Here is a 7,218-nt window from a genome sequence, read left to right as displayed (position 1 = left end):
TTGGCATGATCATGTGAAGTAAGAGTGGGATTTAAAGAAATACAAAAAGAAAAGAAATTAGTTTCTCAAGCATTAATGAGAGCCATTATGGAGAGAATTAAAAGAAATTCCATATTAAATGGAAAATAGTCATGCATTTATGTGGGAAAATAGTTAATTTAATTAAATGCCAAAGTAAATTGAATTATGTCTTCCAAGAGCAATTTAAATTAAATCAAAAAGAAAAGATAATAGTCTCCATTAATTGCTTGAAAAGTTATGGATTTAAATTAAATGGAAAATGGAGAAATTAGTCAATCTTGAAATTAGTCATTATTTATTAATTGTGAAAATGGGAGAATTATGGGAATTAGAGATTGATCCAATGGTTAAGGATTTAATCTCCAAAGAAAATCAAAGGTTGAGATTTAAAGAGACTAAGTCTCTTGGATTGTGTTTCTTTAGAGACTAGAGATGAGTTCTCTTAAAATCAATGGCTAAGATTGAAGATTAGGAGAAGCACAAGGATTGTGCTTGTGTTGGAGAGTTGAGATTGAGTCTCTTGAATTAAAGAAAAATCAATGGCTAAGATGTAATCTTGAAATTTGGCATGGATTAAGTAGAAAAGCTCTATAAATAGGGAATTAAGAATTTAGTTCAAGGTTTTTCCCACTTGTGAAGAGAAAAAAAGCAAGAAGAGCTAAGGTTGGGAGAAGGAAGAAGAAAGGCAAGAGAGGTAAGCCTTCTTTCCCTCTCATGAAGTAGCCTTTAATTTTTGTGTATAAGAGCTAAGGTTGTGTTCTTTTTTCTTAAGGTGATAAAAGCCAAAGAGAGAGTCTTGGCAAGTGGAAGTATTGAAATTTCAAGAAAAGAGGTAATGGATAACCTCAAGTGGTGGGGGTTTTGTTTGCATTTGTATATGTTTTTAATGAGTTGCATGTAATAGTCTTATTGCATGTTTTGTGTTCTAGTGGACATATGGCCATAAGGAGGACTAGTAATGAGAGAGGGGTTGGTTGGTGCCTTAACCTAAGTGGTTATGAGGGCATGGAAGACTACCCATTATATGCATTGCATTTGCATTACATGTTCATCTTCTCGTGTTTCATATACATTTGCATAGCACCCTTACTAAGTATTGGCTCATAAGGTCCTTTGACCTCTATGTAGGTGGAGAATCATCTAAAGGAAAAGGAGTTTTGCAAGGTTGAAGGTATTGAAGAAAGTAGAAATGCATGTGAAGTGTATGTATTTTGTGGGTTTAGTGAGAAATGTTGTATTTATTTTGTTAAATATGTAATAAATGCTTAATATGGATGTATTGTGGCAAACTTGAATGTTTTGGGAGCCTTTTGTAGTGTAAAAGTATTCTGGAAAATTTGAGTTTAAAAAGAAAAAAAAATATTTTTTTTAAAAAAAAAAAAAAGAGAGGCAGTGTGCTGGGCGCAGCCAAGGGCGCGCCTAGGAGCAGCTGGCGCGGCCCCGCGCAGCAGGTGCGCGCGGGCGGCCAGCGCGCACGCGGCCAGCTCGCGTGACCCGCTCGGCCATGCGCGCACGCGGCCAGCGCTCGGGGCGCAGCTGGTGCTGCCCTCCTTACTGTTGTGATGTTTTTCTTTTTTTTATTTTATTTCCTTTTTTCTGTTTAACTAATTATTTCTGATATTTTGTAAAATTATGAAATAAATTATGTTTAAATAATTAAATAAATGAGTATTTTAGCCTTTAAATTAATTATTAAATTAATATAAATTTGAGTCAATTGTGGGAAAAATTTCTATATTTTGGGAAATTAAATAATGGAGTATTTTCTTAAATTTTGGAATTAGACGAGGATGCCTTGAGGTTTGTATTTCAAAAATTAATTTCCTAAGGGTTGGAAAATTATGGTATTTTGAAATAATTAAAGGGAAAACCAATGGAGATTTAATGAGGAAAATTTATTTAAATTTTTCCAAAGAATTTTAACCCCAAATAATTTCCAAGGGAAATGAAGGTGAGATAAATGGGTTAATGGTTGGGGCAAAGAAAAGAAAAATTATTTTCTTATAATTAAGGCGTTATGCCATAATTTATATGAAGCATGAGAGTTAGTTTATTTCTTTCGATCCTGGGAGGTCACCATTAGCCCTTCATTAAGAGCTTGAGAAGGGGTGACGATTGCGAGATTTCGAGTTTTAATGGGTCGTTTGATAATTCTCGAACCCTCGAGTGGAGCGAAGAGAGGGCAAAGTCTAGTTCTCACTTAGGTCGTTTCCCGTTGAAACGTAGCCATCTCTTCATCTTTGCCCTAACGTGTGAATAATAAGCTGATTATTCGTGAATAACACCCGTATGTGGGAGCGGGACGTTACATACTAGATCCAACGATGACCAGGAGCAAAATCAGAAGCAATAATGACGACAACATCTTCTTCTTTATCGAGCATATCAAACACGTACATGATTTTGGGTATTTTGTATTTATTTTTGTATTGGATGAGTGATATTGTGTATTTGTATATTTGGTTATTAATTTGTGTATTTAATTATTGATTTTGTGTATGTGCATATTTGATTATTTTGTATATTTAATTATTAATTTTGTGAATATGTGTATCGGATTATTTTGTGTATGTGTGTATCTGATTATTTTGTATATTTGATGATTTTGTATAGTGCTGTTGGAATATGACCATTGTTAGAATTTTAATTTTAACATATTAAAATTTTAAACTTATTATTATGGAATTATTTCAAACAATTTTGTTAAATAATTGTTTTAAAAAAATATTAGTAAATTGATTTAAAAATATATTAAATATTATTAATATTTAATACCTTAATAAATATTATTAAATTTTAAAATAAATAATAAATTTTATAGTAATGAAAATTATATGTAAGATAAAATAAATAGAATTAAAATTTATTAATGAATAAATGAAATAGGGAATCAAATAGTGAGGAAAATAGGGAGTGTTGTTAGAGCAAACATAGTTTTTGAGACAAAATTAAAATAAGAAATTAATTATTTATAATATAATAGGGAGGAGGAAAAAAATTATTGTTAGAATCAGCCTGATGGCTAGTGATCCTAAGAGATGGCTTCTGTATATTCTAACTCAATCACCATGACTGGTAACAAAGACTTGTAGTTTTACAAAATTTTAAATAATTGTCATACTTTTATCCTTTATAGGCTCTTTCAATTCAATTTCGTTACATCGACTAATTAAATAATATCAATGATGACTGAATTTTATATTAAGATACAAAAAAATCATCTAACTTTAATTTGTAATCAAAATATTACTGAATTTTAATTTAGTATATAATTTCATTAAAAAAGACTAACAAAAAGTTTACGTGGCTAATAACGTGGACAAGTAAATAATATAAATGGTCACTGAACTTTGCATAAAGGTACCAAAAAAGTTATTGAACTTTTTACTAAAGTACAAAAGGTCATTGAACTTTGCATTAAAGTACAAAAATGTCAGCATTTCGTTAGGCTTTTTTAATAGCAATTAATGATAGTTATGAAATTTTATATTAAATTAAAGTTAAATGACATTTCGACTATAAATTAAAGTTCAGTGATTTTTTCGTACCTTAATACAAAGTTTAGTGACTATTTATATTATTTTTAGTAATTATAAAATGTTATTTGAGTGTTAGGAATTAATGAAATGACTCATTCTCCTCCCTTAAAGTGACAAAAAAAAAAAGGACATTTTATAAGACGAGGTGTTATTACATTTTAATAGAAATTCATGTGAAAAGAATGAATAAAATGAAATAAATAATGATGAGAAATAACTTAGGGTGCGTTTGATTGTCATGGTGGAATTTGAGTGGAAAGAAAATGAATTACAGAGAATTGAATTGTAGGGAAAATGAATTTTTGGAAATTGAAAATTTAAGCTATTTGATTAGTATAATTTTCTACCTAGAAAATGATGTTATTTTCCATCTTTTGATGTTTGATTGGTAATGTTTTCCATAGAATTGGATCATTTTCCTGCCATTTCGTGTTTAATAGGTATTATTTTTCATGGAATTCAATGGTGAAAATGTATTAAAAAATATTAAATCTTGTACAGAAAAATTAAAATAATAACATATTTTAAATTAATTAAATTATTTTTTCAAAGAAATAAAACTACAAAATTATTTTTGTTTTGTTTTTCAAAAAAATAATTTATACGTAATTTTGGCATATTTTCTTTTTATACATTTATATTTATTAATTATTAAAAATATAAAATAATTTATAAACCCTCCCCCACCCACCTTCCCTTCTCCCTCATCCCCAGCTGTCGCCCATCCGCTGCCCTTCTCAATTGCTAGGAAAATTCTATCTCTTCTCTTCCCAAAGAATTTAATTTTCATAATTTAAAGAAAAATAGCCTCACGTCATGTGACCATTAATGGGAAAGTGAGTTCCCTGAAAAAAAAAATACTATCAAACAATGTAAAAGTTAAAAATTAGGTAGAAAAATTATTTTTTTCTTGAAAAATTTGGGCTATCAAACATGCCCTTAGGTTTGATACTAAGTACATAAACCACAATAGATAAGATAATAAGTGAGAAAAAAAAACAATTTAAAAATCATGTAACTTAGTTTTAAAAAATTTGGTATCTTGTTGTCCTATCACAATAATGTATACCCTTTTACATTTTCTTCATAAATATTTAATATATATATGAATAAATTTTTTCTTATAATAAGTATATATAAAAAATTATGGTCAAATTCATATTTTTGTTCATATACTTCTATTTTTTATTTTTTTTGTAATCACCTAAACTTTCGTTATTTCGGTTATATCTCTAAACCTAATTTTTGAGTCAATTTAACTTTTTGTACGTCAATATTTTTTTCGTATAACAACTCAAACTTTTTATTATTTCGATTACACTTCTAAATCTATATTTTCGAATCAATTTAACATATATATTTTTATATGTAAAAAAAAAGATAAATTGAAATAACAAAGTAAACGTCATACTTTATTCACGTCAAAATATAGCAGTTAAATTGACTCAAAAATATAACTTCAATGGTGTAATTGAAACAAAAAAAAGTTTGAATTGTCATAAAAAAAATCAAAGTACATGTGTTAAATTGATTCGAAAATGTATATCTAGATGTGTAATCAAAACAAAAAAAAATTAGAGTGACCATACGAAAAAACGTAAAAGTAAATAGATAAAAATATAAGTTTAACAAAAAATTATTATAAAGTTTTGCATGAAAAAATTTATATAAAAATTAAGAAACATTACATTTTAACCCAACCCATAGTCTCACGTATTTCATACATCATCGCAACACTTAAAAGGACGACTGTGCAATTCTCTCTGCAACAAATTCAGATCAAGATTTGAGACCTACTTCCGGCGCTTGGCATTGATATGGTCGTCGGGGCGGCGAAGAGCCTTGAAGTACCAGAGGAAGGTGAGCATGTCTCCGAAGAACGGAACGCCTATGTGGCCAGGAGGGAGCTTGGTGCCGGAGGCGGTGAATCGCCGCCTGAGGCAGAGGCAGTACCAGATGTCGTTCCACCACCACAGCAGCCAGCCTAGGAGCGGCAAAGCTCCCGCGATCCAGACCTGCATCTTTGACTCTGAATCTCGTCAGGCATGTCGTTTTCGGAGCTTTGTAATCGCGGCAATGATTCGATGTGAGATTATTCGCTAGCTCCGATTATTTCTGCTAGCCGACAAGGCCACCTCGACGGATGCCCTAACCTATTGCTTATCTTTTCAGCAATTCTTAAGAGTTCTTTTTAACTAACCAATTGCTTCTCTTTTCCTTTTGTTTTATTTGCAGCCAACCACCCAGTCACCAGTACTCCTTCTCCTCCTTTTCCCTGATTGCCTTCTATCATTGCAATGGCAAGCACAACCGACCTCTTTTCTTCCCGTCCCCATCCCTACCACTGTAACAATGAGTACCGTAGGCGCACTCGTCCCTGGCAGCCCTCTTCCTATCCTCCTCCCGTCCTCATCCCTCTTGATTGTCACCACTGCACCTTCTTCTACTATTGCAATGGCGGCCACTCCTCCTTTCATTAGGCCGACCGTAATAATCATTCACTTTTTCTCTTACTAGCAATCTCCACCATATCTCTTTTTTTTTTTTTTTTTGCATAATTTTCAACACATTTTCTTATTTTTTAAAATTTAAAATTAATTTCATGTTTTTTATTTTTCTCCGACTTTTTATAAAAATGAAAATATAAAAATAGGGATGAAAAATAAAAATCATTCTCCACAAATAAATAAGTCCTAGAGTTTTGAAGATGGAAACGTTATTAATAAACTTTATTATTCATGTACTTAAATTTTACATTTTTATTAGTATTTTATATTAATATTTTATGTAATTGTATTGACATAACACATAATATATAAGACTTGAAGAAATACTAATTTAGTTTAATACATAAATTTCATCACTAGTCTTATGAACTTTGTATTTCCTAATAAGTTGGTCATTTCTTTTTTTTTTTTTATTATCACAACCATAAAATTCTAATTTTTTAAATAGTTTTAGTTTTTTTTTTAATTTTTCATCAAATTTTGTTAAATGTAGTATACATAAATATAAACTTAAAAATCACTTAATATTAAAATTAACATAAATGTTAGAATCAAGTAATTTTGATATTAATATAAGAGCCGTGCTACAGTGCCATAAAGATTGACGCATGAACTTACCAAAAAAAATTAATTAAAGTTTGCCAAGACTGTCGGGCGAGCTTCATCACTGATGAAGCCCGCCCAACAGTGTGCACGGGCGGGCTTCATCATGGATGAAGCCCGCCCAAACTGCGCGGGCGAACCTGCAATGTGGCGGGCAAACTTCATGATGAAGTCCGCCCGCCACATTGCAATGGATGAAGTCTGCCCGGACTTCATTTGATGCTCGTGCGGTATGTTTGAGGCGAGGTTGCAATTTCAAGGTGAGGATATATTTGTCATTTGATGCTTTTTAGTCATCGCGTGTGTCAATTAATTCGGGTAAAGTAGGATTTTCCTTAATATAAATGTATGCCATGTTAATTTTTGCTAACAAAAATCGATGAAATTCCATAAAAGGACTAAATTATAACAAAAATTAAAATTTAATGATTCTAATAATAAAAATTAAAGTACAATAATCAATTTATTACAAAGTGCAAAGTTTAAAAATTAATAGATTAATTTACCCGTACTATTTTATTATTCGTTAGAGATGGCTTTCAGTAGCT

At 30.6% G+C, this 7,218-nt stretch overlaps 1 long non-coding RNA gene across 1 annotated transcript; it reads left to right on the top strand.

Moving 5' to 3' along the window:
* The first annotated feature begins 662 nt into the window (after positions 1 to 662).
* Positions 663 to 1,284, top strand: LOC127789820 (uncharacterized). Its single transcript, XR_008020660.1, has 3 exons — positions 663 to 715; positions 794 to 853; positions 1,150 to 1,284. It is a non-coding gene; the product is annotated as an uncharacterized LOC127789820 (long non-coding RNA).
* The last annotated feature ends 5,934 nt before the right edge of the window (positions 1,285 to 7,218 follow it).

This window comes from Diospyros lotus, chromosome 14 (genome assembly GCF_014633365.1).
Source record: "Diospyros lotus cultivar Yz01 chromosome 14, ASM1463336v1, whole genome shotgun sequence".
Classification (NCBI taxonomy): Eukaryota; Viridiplantae; Streptophyta; class Magnoliopsida; order Ericales; family Ebenaceae; genus Diospyros; species Diospyros lotus.
The sequence above is the reverse complement of the archived record's forward strand: the minus strand, read 5'-3'. Positions and strand labels throughout refer to the sequence as shown.